The 16,553-nt window shown below is 40.0% G+C and overlaps 1 protein-coding gene across 8 annotated transcripts in view; it reads right to left on the reverse strand.

The window, feature by feature from the left end:
- The window catches only part of LOC122549654 (thyroid hormone receptor beta), a 184,317-nt gene that overhangs the window by 64,821 nt on the left and 102,943 nt on the right, over positions 1–16,553 (reverse strand). The gene's annotated exons all lie outside the window — the stretch shown is intronic.

The following is a 16,553-nucleotide window of genomic DNA, read 5'->3' on the forward strand; positions in this document are numbered from 1 at the left end:
ACCATTTCGAAACTGGCCTCTACACCTACAAAACTGGTCTCTACACCTACACCTACAAAAGGTGTTGTTCACTCCAGAAGTGACATTCACCCTGGGTACAGTCCACTGTCTCCCAAGACAGATGGCTGATATCAGACCAAATCACCATGAGATCACTTTTACCAAAAAACAGAGACAGAAATAAATTAGTCCTTCTAAAGCAATATACTGGAGTTCTGGTTTCTTCCAATTATGGCTGAAAATGTGTTGCTGGAAAAGCACAGCAGTCAGGCAGCATCCAAGGAACAGGAGAATCAACGTTTCGGGAATAAGCCCTTCTTCAGGAATCTGATCTCCAGCATCTGCAGTCCTCACTTTCTCCTCCTTTCTTCCAATTATATCAAACTTAATGTATAGTCACTGGTTTCTAGATAACGTTTCTTACCAAATCAACATGAGAATTGCATGCCATGGTATTCCTAACACCATGCCAGAAAGCAGTCTTCTACACATACTTTGCCATTCTCAGTTGATATAAGTTGCTCCCTAAAATTCATGTTTATCTACATATCATGTTCTGCAATTTTCTCCCTGCAGTTATCGCCATGCTCTCTCTTACTCTGAAGATGCTCTTATTCAGGAAATTCCACATCATACAAATTAAATATCAAGATTCTGATTCTACCACTTCCATTTTGCAAGTTCTGTGGCTTACAGATTTGAAATTTAGGACCAGTGCAAATTAAAATATTTAAACAGTGATTTCTTACAAGGAATATGATTGAGGGGAAAATGAAACTTCCATATTATAAATGACGCAACATAAAAAGCCATTATAACACAGACAGCTACCCATGATATAGTGCTGGAGTACAATTTGTCTTTGTTACTACCTCTAGTAGTGATACTATTTCCCACTGAATTTAGAACAAGTGTTTTGTTCTGAACACATTGTGATGAAATTCAAGCAATTTAATAAAAATCAGCTGAACTATTTTTAAAAAAACCCAAAAAGATCTAACAGCATAGCTCTTTTTTGTGGTTTTAAAAATGTTCTTTATTGGCTATGTTGAGATTTAAGACACTGCTGACATTTAAATACAGTTTAAATAAAACATTTTACTTCTCCAATTAAGATTTAATGAATTTGTAAAAATTATGTCCAGATTTGCTCTGCTTTACCCATACTTAGTTCCTTAAGTATTTTATGGATGATAAATTAATAGAACATTAATTTATTTTAAAACAAAACACAAAGGATTATTACAACATTGAATACATAGTGACCCCTTGTGGTCATTTTTAAAATTCATTTGCAGGACATGGGCATCACTGCCTAAACCAATGAGATGGTGGTGGTGAGCTGCCTTCTTGAACTGCTGCAGTCCGAGTGCTGTGCTTAGACACAGAACGGCGGTAGGGAGGGAATTCTAGGGTTTTGACCCAGTGATGAGGGAATGGTAATATATTTCCAACTCAGGATCGTGAAGGGAACTTGTAGGTGGTGGTGTTCCAATGTATCTTTTGCCCTTGTCCTTCTAGATGGAAGTGGTCGTGGGTTTGGAAGGTGCTGTCTGTGGATCTTTGGTGAATTTCTGCAGTGCATCTTGTAGATAGTACACTGCTGCTATTGAGCATCAACGCTGGACTGAGTTTGTGGATGGGATGCCAATTAAGTGGGTTGCTTCATCCTGGATGGTGTCAAGCTTCTTCAGTGTTGCTGGTTCTGCACCTATTCAGGCAAGTGGGGAGCACTCCTGACTTGGCAGTGCCTTGTAGAGGGCAAGCAGGCTTTGGGGAGTCAGGAAATGAGTTACTTATCGCAGTATTCCTTGCCTATGACCTGCTCTTATAGCCACCGTTTACGTGACAAGTCCTGTTGAGTTTCTAAACCTCAGAAAGTTGTTAGAGGGGAATCCAGTGATAGTAACACTCGATATTAAGGGACAGGGTTGGATTGTCTCTTGTCTGGCAATGTGTTGTAAATACTACTTGCCATTTGTCAACTCAAGTCTGGATATTGTCCAAATCTTGTTGCAATTAAACATGGATTGTTTCATAAACTGAGAAGTCACAAATGGTGCTGAACACTGGCAAACATCCCCACTTTTGACCTTTGATGGAGGAAAGGTCATTGATGAAGCAGTTGAAGATGGTTAGGCCTAGGGCTTTTAAAATAAATAACAATGTAGAGTGAAAAGAGCAGGGAATATCCTGCTGTCATTGGTGGTGAGGTGGGAAATGGTTGTATTTCCATGGAATTGGTGACTGCCTGAGCCTCACCCCTTTCTTGCCGCCACCTGAATTAAGTTAAGGACCTTCCCAACCCACTACCAACTGAAGTCTTAAAATTGTCAATTAATGATCAATTAAAAGGCTCATCCCAGCTACAGGCAGGCCTATCACAATGCAAACTGCATAGCAGCCAGATTTGGGATGGGAAGTTCCCCCCCTGCCTGATTGTAGGATTAGATACTGGAACACCAGAAGAAACCCACTGAGAACTCACTCCCCTGGCCCTGCTACTTCTCACCGAAGCTCCTGCCCTGTGAATTTTGCCTCTCATTTCAACAATGCAATTGTCAGAAAATAATGGCCCTGACTTTGCTAAGGTAATGGCCATCAATGTTTGTTATCATCACTGTGAAAGTCTGCTCCAAATTTGTATGGCTGAATGCAGAAATCTTGATTTTGCTGTCCTTACTTTTCCAGTTTGCAGTCCTGAAGTCGTGGCAGATGTAAATCAACTTGGAAGCAGTGATTTGATGTGTACTCCTATTTTACATAAAGTCTTGTTGTTAAAAACCCTTGAAAAATTGTGCAGCTAAATTAGATTTTTGATAAGCACACTAATGGCATACTTAAGCTGAACAATCTCCCTAAGGCTTGCAAAAGTGAAACAATATTTCTAGAATATTGCATTAGTTAATAAAAATGTAATTTTTTTTAAACTGAGTGTTTGGTTAGGCTGTATCAATTCAACCTTATTAAACCAGTCTTCACTCTTAATCTTTTATTTTGCTTCTGATACAGCTATAAAAAGTGCAAGAGAAAAATCACTCGCTGTTTGTAAAATAAAGTCAAAGTGACTGACTGTTTCGCTAGAAGAAAGTGAGGACTGCAATGCTAGAGATCAGAGTTGTGTGGTGTTGGAAAAGCACAGCAGGTCAGGCAGCATCCGAGGAGTGGGAATATTTAGCTTGATGATCTCACTATCAGAACGAACCTAACACTAGGAAAACTGGAATCTCAGCCAGAGAAATCGATAGATCTTTACAGACACCTCTCTTCAAGATCAGCAGCAAGCACTAGCACGTTGATCTGGATTTTGAGATCAGCAACAATGAATGGTTTCACGTGTTCTGTATGGTGATGGACTGTCATACCAGGCACCTCTTGTGAAGTTTCTGAAAGCCAATTTGAAGATACAATTGATTAAAGTTTGGAGCGAGCTGTTTGCTGACTTTTACTCAGGAGAATGATAGCTGTCGAGGAAACAAAGTCTTAAAATATTCTAGCTTTGATTCCTGTACCTAACCACTCTAAATTTAGACAACTTCTGACTCCCCAGATCTGCTTTAAATGCTGCAGACTGCAGAAAAATCTGAAGCTCATTTTTAAGCCACCCCTAGTTCAAATTCTTATGCTGTGTTTACTACTTTTCTAAAGATTTCTAAATGTTTGGATGACATTATTGGTGTATCAACGCTAACAGCATGGAACATCCACACAAGGTTGTTCATTTATTGACATTACAACACTGTAATAGTAAATAAAAAGTACTTAGAAGCAAACAAAACCATTAATATGTCAACAAATTGCAATTACTATTAGCCACCAACAGTGCGTATTGAAAGGGTGCTTGATGTGTCCATATATTTTTAAAAACATCTAACAGTGACAGCTGCATGGTCTCTACAAAGGTACTCATTAATCCATCAAAAGTGTGAATTGTTGATGTAAGTCAGTGTAAGTGATCTCCTCAGAATATTACTCTTGAATCAAATCCAGTAAACTGTCTTCCAGTTTACCCACACTCCCAAATACATTAACAAAATTTATTCAAATGAATTAAATAGACTGAAAAAGTCCCAGATTCCACTGCTGCTGAGTTGTCTGATCTCTGATAGGGCAGTGTTAAAACGGCTGCCTAAATGCCTGAATGAAACATGTATGTGGGAACAAGGAGACACGTTAGTTGCCCAAAACAAAAGGGCAAAATACAGCAGCTATTGAAGATCTGAAAGCGAAAATTCTAACACTACTTCACCCTGCCAGGATGTAAAGCTTGCTCTTTCATCTCTTCAATACATAAAGAGCAGCAATTTATTTGTCTTTTTATCAATCTAGTTGACTGTATTTGCTGCTCACAATGTGGTCTGCTCTATATTGGCAAGTGACCACTTTGTGGGACAGCTCCACCCACTCTGACCCTAACCTCCAATCAGTTGTCATTCCAATCACCACCTGGCTCTAACATTTCTGTCCTAAGATTTTTGCAGTGTTCTGGCAAAGTTCAACACAAAGTGGAGGTTTGGCATTGTTGCTGTTCTTTGTTTCGATGGTACAGCAAGCAGGACAGTCAAAGTAACCTTGGGAAATTGCTTTGGTATATTCTAGTTAGTTGCAATACTTGGGACATTGGCTTCAGTGGGGTGATCCATAGCTATTCCTTCAAAAATCAAGAGAAAGATATTTGGACTTTCTCTTGCTGGCAGCACCAGGAACCCAGGTTCAATTCCAGCCTTGGGCGACTGTATGGAGTTTGCACATTCTCCCCGTGTCTGTCCAGGTGCTCGGTTTCCTCCCATAGTCCAAAGATATGCAGGTTAGGTGGACTGGCCATACTAAGTGTGCAGGATGTCCAGATGAGTGGGTTAAATATATCAAATGAGGGGTTACAGGGATAAGGTGAGATGCTCTTTGGAAGGTTGGTGCAGACTTGATGGACCGCATGGCCTCTATCTGCACTGTAGGGATTCCATGGTTGCTTGGCATTTATAGTGAAATTAGGCTGCCACTTAGCTGCAGGTCTTTGTGCAAGTTGATATGGAAGGTTTCATTACTGCACAAGTTGTGAACTGTGAAACCATCATCCTTACTCTGTTGTTATTAAAGAAGACATGTCCTTGGTGAAGCAGTTAAGATGCATCAGTCAAAGACAGTTTCCTAAAGGGCTTTCACAATTTCCTGATCTCTGATTTGCTGGGGTGGGGGGGGGGGGGGGGGGGATAATTGAGATTTTAGTATCAAATTCTGCTTTTCTTTTGTTAAGCTATTATATAAAATTGTTAAAGCACTGAAATTGGCTCTGTCCTTGAAGAGGTGTTACATTTACAGCTTTTCAATCCACTTGGTCCAGAACAGAGTTTTGGAATATTACAAGCAATGCATCCACACCACTATTAATACCCCAGGATGAAGGCTATTAGGTCCAGAGCTCATGCTGACTTCCAAGTCCAAATCGTATTCACATTACCTTTTTCCCCTGTGATTGTTTTAAATTCACCCTTTCTTGTTTCCTCTTGATTTTCTATGAATCTTTGGATATTTTTGTCTTCTACCATCATGAATGATATAAAATATGTTTTCAAAGTCTCTACCAGTTCTTATTTCCCAGTGTTAATTTTACAGTCTCAATCTCTAAGAGACCAATAATTATTTTAGTGACTTTTCCTTTAAAAAATGTCCCATTTTCCGACTGAACATTCAATGGCGAGATCGTGAGCGGTTGGAGGTATATGTGCATGCACTAACATCTCATTATATTAATGAGGTGAGATTAATAAAGTTTCACATTCTCCCATCCACCAGATGGAAACTTGATGGCGACAATTCCTGACAAGAAAGTCAGAGCAGTTAGCTGGTGTCTCCAGTTCACTTCTCTAGGCCTCCATCTCAGATAGCAGTCACCAACACCTTGGGACACAGTCCCTGGGCAGCGACTGCATGCACCCCTAGTCCACAGATTTTGGCATCAGATGTATAAATGTTGCAATAGTCCATCCAATAGGACCACAGGGCTGCTGTCTCGTTAAAGAGAGAGGTGACTGATTGTGTTAAACCAAAGGGTCACCACGCCTCATGCGAGGGGCGAGGCTGAGAAAGTAGCACCTTCACATTGACTTCAGCAGGTATGGGACTGAAATCTGCACTCTTGGCATCACCCTGCAATACAAATCAGCCATCCAGCCAATCGAGCTAACCAACCCTCACCCATCTAGCTGACTGCGATCACTGACAAGAAGATTTTACATTCAAAGCTGCACTTTGGAATGCACCAGCATCTTTCAATGCAACATCTTGCAAGGATACTGCACAGAAGGAGGGGTGGGCAGGCACCCCAGCTCAGGAACTCGACCAGGTTCCATCTCAGGGATATTCATTTGCTTTCTTACTCACTGACTCACTCAAGTTATATCTGCTGGTTTGCTCATGTTATGTGTGACTTGCCTCCCATTTTCATGCTTTTCCCCTGTCTTGTCTTTACTTTCAGCACAGACACAAAGCCAGGAAAGCTTGTCATGGTTGTCAGCAGTGATCAGCTGAGGGGATGGATATCTTGCTGTATGGCCTGGTGCTACATCAATTCACACCTGCACCATTTGCCAGCAATGTATGAGGCAAACACATTGAGAAATGATTAATTGGTTGATGGAAAGTCTTGAGGAAGTAGCCCTCAGTCAAGTCAACCATCATCCTTCATTCAAGTGGTCATGATCTCATAAGTCGTTTTTTTTGTGTTCACTTTTGCTGTTGCTGAATAAACATATGAACTTTAGAAGGCTTTCATATGTGATCATTCCACATTGAACAATGAGAGAAGGCCACATTGGGCAATAGGGAGACAGTAGCACTCCCTTAAACAGGGTTATGAATGTTTAAAATCAACCTGTCCAGAAATAGAATTCCTACAGTGTGGAAACAGGCCCTTCAGCCCAACAGGTCCACACCAACCCTCCGAAGAGTAACCACCCAGACCCATTCCCCTACCCTATTACTCTACATTTACCCCTAACTAATGCACCTAACCCACATATCCCTGAACTCTATGGGCAATTTAGCATAGCCAATTCACCGAACCTGCACATTTTTGGATTGTAGGACTACCCAGAGGAAACACAGACACGGAGAATGTGCAAACTCCACACAGATAGGCATCCAAGGCTGGAATCGAGGAACCTGAGGCAGCAGTGCTAACCACTGAGCTACCGTGCCACCCCAGATGTAATGATACACATCTGGAGGAGGTAGAACTTGAGCCATTAACACTTTCATACAAGAGTCACTAAACTTGGGTAAACTGTGCTACTTGGGTGCTTAAATAGCAATAGATGTATAATGTGATTGTACAATGAAGTGACAGTATTTTCACCTATGTGTGCAGAGATGGTTTGTTTGTGGTTGCCATCTCACTATGCTCACAGTGAAGGTCAACTCTGGACTGCTAATGCTTGACCAAGTACAAAGCTGGGCTTTAAAGATGGCATTGGAGCAAGGCAGCCTGAGATATTCTACCATTAATGAGTACTTCTGCCTATGGCTAGCGGGCATGTAGACAAGCAGGGTGCCAAAAAGGATGTGGTGCATAAATAATACGCTGAGTTTGAGAAGTTACTGTGAGTTACCTCACTAGGTCTCATTGAGAGAACTCTTCCATGAAATTAGCCAAAATTGACACTTAGCTAACTTCTAGTACAATTCATGTTTGTCAAAATTATGAAAAATCTCCTTAAATCTCTTACATTGTCCATAGTACTATTAAAAGTATATTTTTTGTCTGTTTTCGTTCCTTTATCATAATTAATTTTAGGCAATTTGTGTTCCACTCAGTTCTTATACTTAAATTTAATGTGAAATTTAATGATATTATGATTACTCATGCCTACAAAGTCATTCTTTAACCCTGTTTCATAACATATGGTGAGATCGAAAGTAGTCTATTCCCTGGTTGGTTCCAGAATTTATGAAAGCAGAATAGCAGGGACTCAGATATAATAATTTGATCATGTCATGACCTATGCCTCCAGGATTGCAAACAGCTCCACTTATTGAATTGTAGCCATTAATTCATTGGAAGGTAACTCATGGAGAAAAACAAACATATTTGAGAGTGAGATGAATCAATAACAGTAACATAATAATCAGCCTCATTATTGTGCAAGCTTTTGCTCCAGGTGTATATTTCACTTTTGATATATGAAGAGCTGATACAGTCTCCATCAGTAAAGGAGCATAGCTAAAATCTAATATTCAGGTAGCTGGCTGGGAAATATCTATCAATATCACTATTTGCATCAGCACATTTAATTGCATGCATATCTATACAACATCCGTTTCCAGTCTCTGTGATGTAAGTCTTTCAGATGCAAGATCTAATTTTTTGATTCAAGTAATTGAAAGATAAGCATTAACTTGGTTTGAAGTTCTTCAGATATTTCCTAATTGATCTGTTTAAATATGTTTCTGCAAACCTCTGGAACAGGCGGGACTTGAACCCAGATTCATGAGTCCTAGGTAAGGACATCAAATGAAAGAAACCTGCATCACAAAGGGACTTGGGGGTACTTATGTACAAAACACAGAGCTAGCACACAGGTATACCAGGAAATCAGGAAGGCTAATGGAATGCTGGCCCTTATTTCAAGAGGTTAGTAGTTTAGAAGTAGTTTAGTGCAACTGGACAACATGCTGGAGAGACCACACCTGGAGAGACCACACCTGGAGAGACCACACCTGGAGTACCGTGTGCAGATTTGGTCCCCTTATCTAAAGGAAGATATTATTTCATTGGAGGCAGTTCAGAGAAGTTCACTAAGATGATCCCTGGTATGGAGGGACTGTCTTAAGAGCAAAGGTTAAACAAGTTGGGCCTCTTCTTGGAACTTAGAATGAGTTGATTTCATTGAAACATTTAGGATTCTTAAAGCGGTTTGATAGAGTAAATACTGAGAGAGATATTTCCTCTCATGGGAGAATCTAGGACAAGAGGACATAGTCTCAGAACTAAGTTTAAGGCTGAGACAAGGAAGAATTTCTTGGCTCGTAGGGTAGTGGGGCTTTGGAACTCCTTGCCACAGAAAGCAGTAAGCCACAGTCCTTGTATACATATCAGGCCGTGATAGATTCTTGATCAATAAGAGAGTCAGGGATTGTGGGGAAAGGGCAGGAAAATTGGGTGAGGAGTGTTGGATCAGCCATGATCCAATTGGATGGTGGAGCAGACTTGTGGGGCTGAATGGCTGCCTCCTTTTCCAATTTCTTAGTCTTATTATGTCTGCACCACTGCACCACAGTCGCCTCTTGAGATCCCTTACCAAACTGCCGAGAAAGGTTTCCAAATGTTCACTCTAATTGCTGCTAAACACATAATTATTTTCCTGAGATAAAAGTGAGTTTTCTTTCACAAGGAATGAGGGGATTAGCAGAACGAAATGTAGAAAGGCTAGAAATAATTAATGCTGTCAGACCAATTGATTTCACTCGATATAGCATTAAGGTAGGTCATAGCCCCACTTTAACACATCCACTGTAGAGACACAGAATTACAGTAGTTTGACAAAATGAAAACTAATTGGAACAAATGAACATATCATGGTATCCTATTTGTTTTCCACAAAACTTACTGCCCTTGGACACAAATTCTATCATTCAAAAGGAAGTTTTGCTGTATAATCCATGAATTTTTTTAAAAAAATAGACTACATTTTGTCTTTGAAAGCAACCACAATGAGGACAAAAAGGATTTTGTTCCAGTGGGAGATTATTTTCTTTGAAAAAACTTTAAAAGAAAAAGTAAAATAAAAACATAAACCCAAGAATAGCTGGTGTTCCTGATGAGAGATACTGCTATTGTGTGCAGAATATATTTACATTGGCACTTGGTGGGACACTTTTGGATGCTGAAACAAAAAATGTTTGTGAAAATAAAAGTGCAGTCTTCTTTAATAACACAAACCTCATTTTTCCTGTATAAACTGTACTTTTAAACTTTTGGAGGCTTTGCTACAAAATGTAAAACATGAAAGCTCATCTCAAGAAAGTAGATGTCCTTTTTCTCCCCCTTTTGCAATGAAATCAAACTAAATAGAGAGAGAGTTACATTTTATATTGTCTGTTAAATATATTTTTTCACCTCAAACTTGCCTTACACAGTACTTAAAATATAAATAAATATAGAGGGATACCACTGGCAAAATCATGTTCATAGTCTGGATAAGTTATTGACACAGTTGCACATCATGCATTGTGTATTATGGTCAAAGGTTGCAGCATTCGTTGGCAGCTTTTACCGGTGATAATTGTACAGAATTTCTGAAAGCAGAAATCCAGAAGGTGCAGTTAACAATTCTCTACACATCCACACTGTACACTGCTGAAGCCCCTGCAACTGTGTTTTTTTCCCATATAAATGACTGAACTAGGGAGAAATTGCCTTTATACTCTAATATTGCACAGCAAGTTCTATATTATTGTCATAAGTACTGTTGAGCAACCATTAAAGCCAATTTTACTTTTGTGTAACATTGAACTTTCCATTATGCTTAAAATGTTATTGATAAACTTTTAAAAATATTTAGGTTTATGACATTGTAGACTCTAATAATGTTTGTGCCTCAATCTTCATTAAGTTCATGGTAAATACTTTTTAAAATGTGAAGGAATATAGTATATTGTACACCCTGGTTTGTGCTCTCTTAGGATTTTCAGTGTAACTAGCTGCTTAACCTGCTTGATGTCCCTTATAGCTGGGGATGTGGGGATCCCTTGACTTGTTGCCAGATTTCAGCTAACAGTAACTTCCAGTGAGAATGGAAATCAGAAGAAAAGAAGGATCAATGCATGGCTTGAGGCGTGCTGCAGGAGGAAGGGCTTCAGATTCTTGGGACTTTGGAAGCAGGAGCCATTTTTTTCAAATACGGGCAGGATACACCACAACAGGATATGGTTCTTAGGGTGGCACGGTGGCTCAGTGGTTAGCACTGCTGCCTCACAGCACCAGGGACCTCGGGCGACTGTCTGTGTGGAGTTTGCACATTCTCCCTGTGTCTGCGTGGGTTTGCTCTGGTTTTCTCCCACAATCCAAAAATGTGCAGGCCAGGAGAATTGGCTGTGCTAAATTGCTCTTAGTGTTAGGTGTATTAGTCAGGGGTTCATATAGGGTAGGGGAATAGGTGGGTTATTCTACGGAGGGTCAGTGTTGGGCCAAATGGCCTGCTTCCCTACTGTAAAGAATCTAATCTAATTATGTCAGAGTCATACAGCATGGAAACAAGTCTTTAGGCCCAAATCATCCATATTGACCTGGATTCCTAAATTGAATTAGTCCCATTTGCCTGCATTTGGCCCAAAACCCTCTATACTTTTCCTATCCATGTACCTGTCCCAATATCTTTAAATGTTGTAATTGTACCCATCTCTACCACCTCCTCTGGTAGCTCATTTCATATTTTCACCACCCTCTGCATGGAAAGAAATTCCCCTCACCTTTAAACCTATGCCTTTTAGTTTTGAACTCTGCTACTCTGGGGAAAAAGCCTTGGCTATTCAATTTATCTATGCCCCTCATGATTTTATAAACCTACGCTCCAGGGAAAAAGTCCCAGCTTATCCAGTCTCTCCTTATAACTCAAACCTTCCAGTCTCGTAAGTCCAGTCTCGTTTTTGCACGCTTTCCAGTTTAATAATATCCTTCGAGTAGCAGGGCGGCCAGAATTGTACATAGTACTCCAAAAGCGTCCTTATCACTGTCTTGAACAGCTGTAACGTGATGTCCCAACTCCTGTAGTGAATGCTCTGATCAATGAAGGCAAATGGGCCAAGAAATGTGTTTGGGAAGATTTAAGCTGAAATGCAACAGAAATAAACACCAACAGATAGAAGTAGATAAGAAGAACAAAGTGCATGATGGAATGAGATTCTTGTATTGCAGGAATAATAGAAAGAGGCAAAGAATGGTGTGGACAATTCAGGAATGCAAAGTGTGCTGAAAAGGGAGGCAGAGAAGCTGTCTTTGGGATTACTTTGCAAAATACATTGTAGTGTTGGAAAGAAAGGATCACAAGAAGAATTATAGAGAACCAACTCGATGACAGCTTAGAAGCAAGAAAGCAGACAATCTTACCACTGGGATATTTCTATACGCCTCCTAAGAATGTGCATGAGCGAGAAAGACAGGAGTAAATTTGAAGGGAATTCAGAGAGATGTGCAAGAACTGCAGAGTTGTGATATTGGGGGACTTCAATTACTGAAATATCAATTGGAATAATGTTTGAGTAAAGTGTAAAGAGGGGGGAGTTTTTGAAGAGTGCTCAGGAACATTTCCTTGACCAGTATGCTCATGATCTAATGAGGGAGACATTGTTGGATCCAACACTAGACAATGAGATGGACCAACTGTGTGCAGGGGAAAACACTGGGTAACTGTGATCATTACTAACCTAAACCAGATGACTCTGACAAAGAATGAGGAAATATCTAAAGAAGAACTTGAATTTGGAACATGGTTGGAATGAGAGAGGACCCAACAGGGTAAATGGATAGGAAAAGCAGTGATAGAATAATGGCCGTCCTTTGCGTGGATGATGTTTTGCATACTTGCTCAGTGATGATGGGAGTGGCAAAGAATATGATGAAACAAAAACAGAAGTGTATGATACACTTTCGGTGAATTCTTCAAATAAAACTTGTTGACGTTAAAATGTCCAAATCTTCTGAGCAGCAATTATTAAATCATCACTGCTGTGCATTTCATCCAGGTTCTTCTGATCACAGGTATCTATAACATACTGTGCAGCATTCCTCAGGGAACTCCGTAGAGGCGGAATAGATTTGGAACAAGATGGAGCATGTTGCCTTTTATACAGCACTAGCTGTTGTATGTTAACTTTAAAGGTCTAGTCTTTGAATGTTAATGGATGGGTGAGTAGGTCACATGGTAAGTGTGTGAGTGGGTAGGGGTGTAGAGTCGAAGCTGCTCAGAGGGTGGCCAAGTCTGGTGGTTAGTCAGGTTATGGCAGTTGTCGAAATGGGGGTGGGAGTTAGTCAAATGGTCAACAGAGGTAATCGGGTCATAAGGGAGATGGCCAAGTTGGTGCGTGGGATGGGTCTTGTCCACTGGTCAGGGGCTGGGGGGCAGTTGTTGCAGGAAAGGTTGTGTAGTTTGTCTAATGCTTCTTGGGTAACAGTCCAGATAAATACTACAGATCTGCCCATCTCTCTAACTGATCTTGGGAGACATTCATACAGGATCCTAAGGAGCAATGTTACTGGCCATCAGACAATTAAACTTTCCAAGCAATTCAGATGTAAGCCTATATAGCAGGACTATTGTAGGATCCTGAAACACTTCTTCAGTTATATGTCTGGGCTCTGACAACCCAAAGACCAGAATCTTCGGCCTAGTCAGTTGAGAGAGGATGAGATTAAGAAAGCACAACTGGCTAAGAGAAAATCTGAGCATAGAATGGTAGTCAATGTAAGAACATAAGATTTAGGAGCAGTTCTAGAGTAGGCAGTTCTGCCCCTCGAGCCTGGTCTGCCATTTAATGCAATTATGGCTGATCTCATCTCACCCCCAACTCCACTTTCCTACTTACTCTCCACAATCCTTTTAATGCATTACTGATTAAAAATCTGTTGTTTTTCTCCTTTAAATTTACTCAATATCCCAGCATTCATATCAGGGTAGTGAATTCCACAGATTCACGAATCTTTGAGAGAAGTGATTTCTCCTCATCTCTGTTTTAAAATATGTGATTCCTTATCCTAGGGATCTGACCTCTCGTTGTGGATTGACTCACGTGAGGAAACATCCTTTCTAAGTCTACTTTGTCAATTCCCGTTAGCATTTTATATACCTCAATTAGATCTCCCTCCATTCTTCTTAACTCTAGACAGTATAGGCCAAAATTACTCAATCTCTCTTCACAAGACAAACTGCTCACATCTGAAATCCAGTAAACCCCCCCTTGAACTACCTCCAGTACAACTACATCTCTCCTAAATTATATGCAATATTCCAAGTGTGGTCTCACTAATGCTGTGTGCAGTTGCAGCAACACATCCCTCTTTTTATACGCTGTTCCTTTAGCAACATTTAATTTGCTTTCCTTATTACCTGCTGTACCTGCATACCCAGATCCATTTTCATTGAAGCACTCTGAAGTTTCTCTCCATTTAGACATTGAGTTACTTTTATGTTGCTCTGACCAAATGAATAACCCACATTTATCCATGGTAACCTTCATCTGTGAAAATTTGGCCAATTCACCTAACCTATCTGTATTCATTTGTAAGTTTCCTATTTCTACATTGAGGCTTGCTTTTCCACCTATTTTGGTGAAATTTACAAATTTGACATTGGTATTTTCTATTCTTGCATCAGTCATAAATATAGAATGTAAATTGTCAGGGACCAAGGGCCAAACCCTGTGGTATCCATTAATTAAATCATATCAAACAGGAAAATATCCATTTTTTTCAAACTCTGATTTCTACTTGGTTAGCCAATCCTCTAAATAAGCTGATAAATTACCCCTGACTTCATATGTCCTTATCTTATGTATTAATCTTTTGTGCGACACCTTATCAAATGCCTTCTGTAAGTCCAGATATACCGTATCAATAGGATCTCCGTTATCCATTTCAGATCTTCAAAGAACTCTAGCAAATTAGTCAAACACGATTCGTCCTTCATAAAGCCAAAAATAAAAGGAAACCAAATCATGTAAGCAATAAGTGGTGGTGTTGGGGAGCTTGTGTCAGGGACTGATGTTGAGTCACGCTGCCTGGCCTTTTGTTCTGCTCATCACCCAACAGCCTGGATTTTACCAATCCCCATACTGCCACCACCTCTGGCCCCAAATCCTAGACAGCCACTGACCAGCCCAAACACCAAGTGCATAACGGTTGCTGTAGCCGATGCAATTGAACATTCAAATATGACTGAACATGTCCTGAGAAGGCCTCATCTGGCAAATGGGACAAAAGGCCCAAATTATGGGACAGTTCTGAAAAATTTAGGGCAAGGATTTGCCTACCTAATAAACATTTATACAAAGTATTCTTTCAGCAAGTGGATGCTGCTAAACTATTGGATTGTTTACTTTGCTTCCAGATTGTCTACTTTGGATTCCAGCATCTGCAGTATTTTTGCCTCTAAACAATTGATCACAACAGACATGGTAAAGATAATAAATGGAATAAAAATTGGTAGGATGGATGTACTGGAAAAGCCAGGCTTACAGCTTTGCAGAAATGGTTCACATCTCATATTAATGAAGGAAGTAGAATGGAAACAGGGTGAGGGGATTTCATAATTTTTCTATCTTCACTGAATGAAGTGCAAAGCTGGTGGTTGGACAACAGATGATGCAACTCTCTTCAAATATACAGACAGTGCAACACTGTTAGTGCTGTCTCGAGTGTATCATTAATCTGAGACTTAAACTGATGGTGCGGGTTGGCAAAAAGATATGTGCCATTAATCAAGGAGCACTGAGTTCTCAGAGCATCCTGAGCAAAACTGCTATCTCAATTACCAGCATCAAATCAAATTACTTAGCTATTTATTTTATTTGTGGTCTGTAGGAAAAGTGAATCCAGTTGTGTTCGGAACGTGATAAAAGTAATTCAGTGCTTCGATATATCTGGACAACATGAACAATGTTTAGTTTCAGATGGATCATACTAGAGATTTCAAATTCAACCTTTTATTCAAATCTCTCATTTATGGGCTTGGATAAATGCTGAGTGTATTAACTTTCAACTTCGTCTGTACTTTAATTCTCGTGTTTTTTTTCAACATTGCTTTTTGGGTGGTTTACTGTTGTGGTTCGCAAGAATTGAAATAAACGAGAGCTTTAAAAATTGAAATGGTTCTAAGAACTTTGAAAATTTTGCTCCCATGCTAACACATGGGTTCCCCTAACATGTTCTTCAAGATCAATTTGTACAGGCTAGACTGTAAACAGTGCTGGTGGTTCACATTCTTTTTGCGTAGCACGACATTACTGCCAATTTTCTGTATTTATTTTGATTCTAATTCTGTTTGGCTTCTCACTGTATAATTGACACTTCTCAGAGACACTTCCTAGACCAGCTGCTAATTGGTTTCTTGTTTATGGCTTCATTACATGTAATAGAAAGGCCAGCTGCTGCCTTCTATTAACCAACCTCTGTTTCAGTACGTAGCTACAATTACTTAAGTTGAGCTGCTAGGACTGCCAAACAATGATCATTCTATTTAGAAAAGGGAGTTTTCCTTTTCAAGCCAATACCACTTGTTTGAATTTACACAGCAACTTGCTCTAGTCAGTCATTCTGCTTGTTAGAACACAGAACATAGAACAATACAGCCCAGAACAGGCCCTTCGGCCCTCGATCTTGTGCCGACCTGTGAACTATTCTCAGCTCATCCCCCTACATATCTCAAAATCAACCATGTGTTTCTCTAAGGATTGTTTAAATCTCCCTAATGTGGCTGAGTTGACTACGTTAGGAGGTAGGGCACTCTCATATTAATGAAGGAAGTAGAATGGAAACAGGGTGAGGGGATTTCATAATTTTTCTA

Source organism: Chiloscyllium plagiosum, unplaced genomic scaffold (genome assembly GCF_037043375.1).
Source record: "Chiloscyllium plagiosum isolate Xiang-an unplaced genomic scaffold, Cpla_swu_hap1 HiC_scaffold_5, whole genome shotgun sequence".
In the NCBI taxonomy this organism is placed as follows: Eukaryota; Metazoa; Chordata; class Chondrichthyes; order Orectolobiformes; family Hemiscylliidae; genus Chiloscyllium; species Chiloscyllium plagiosum.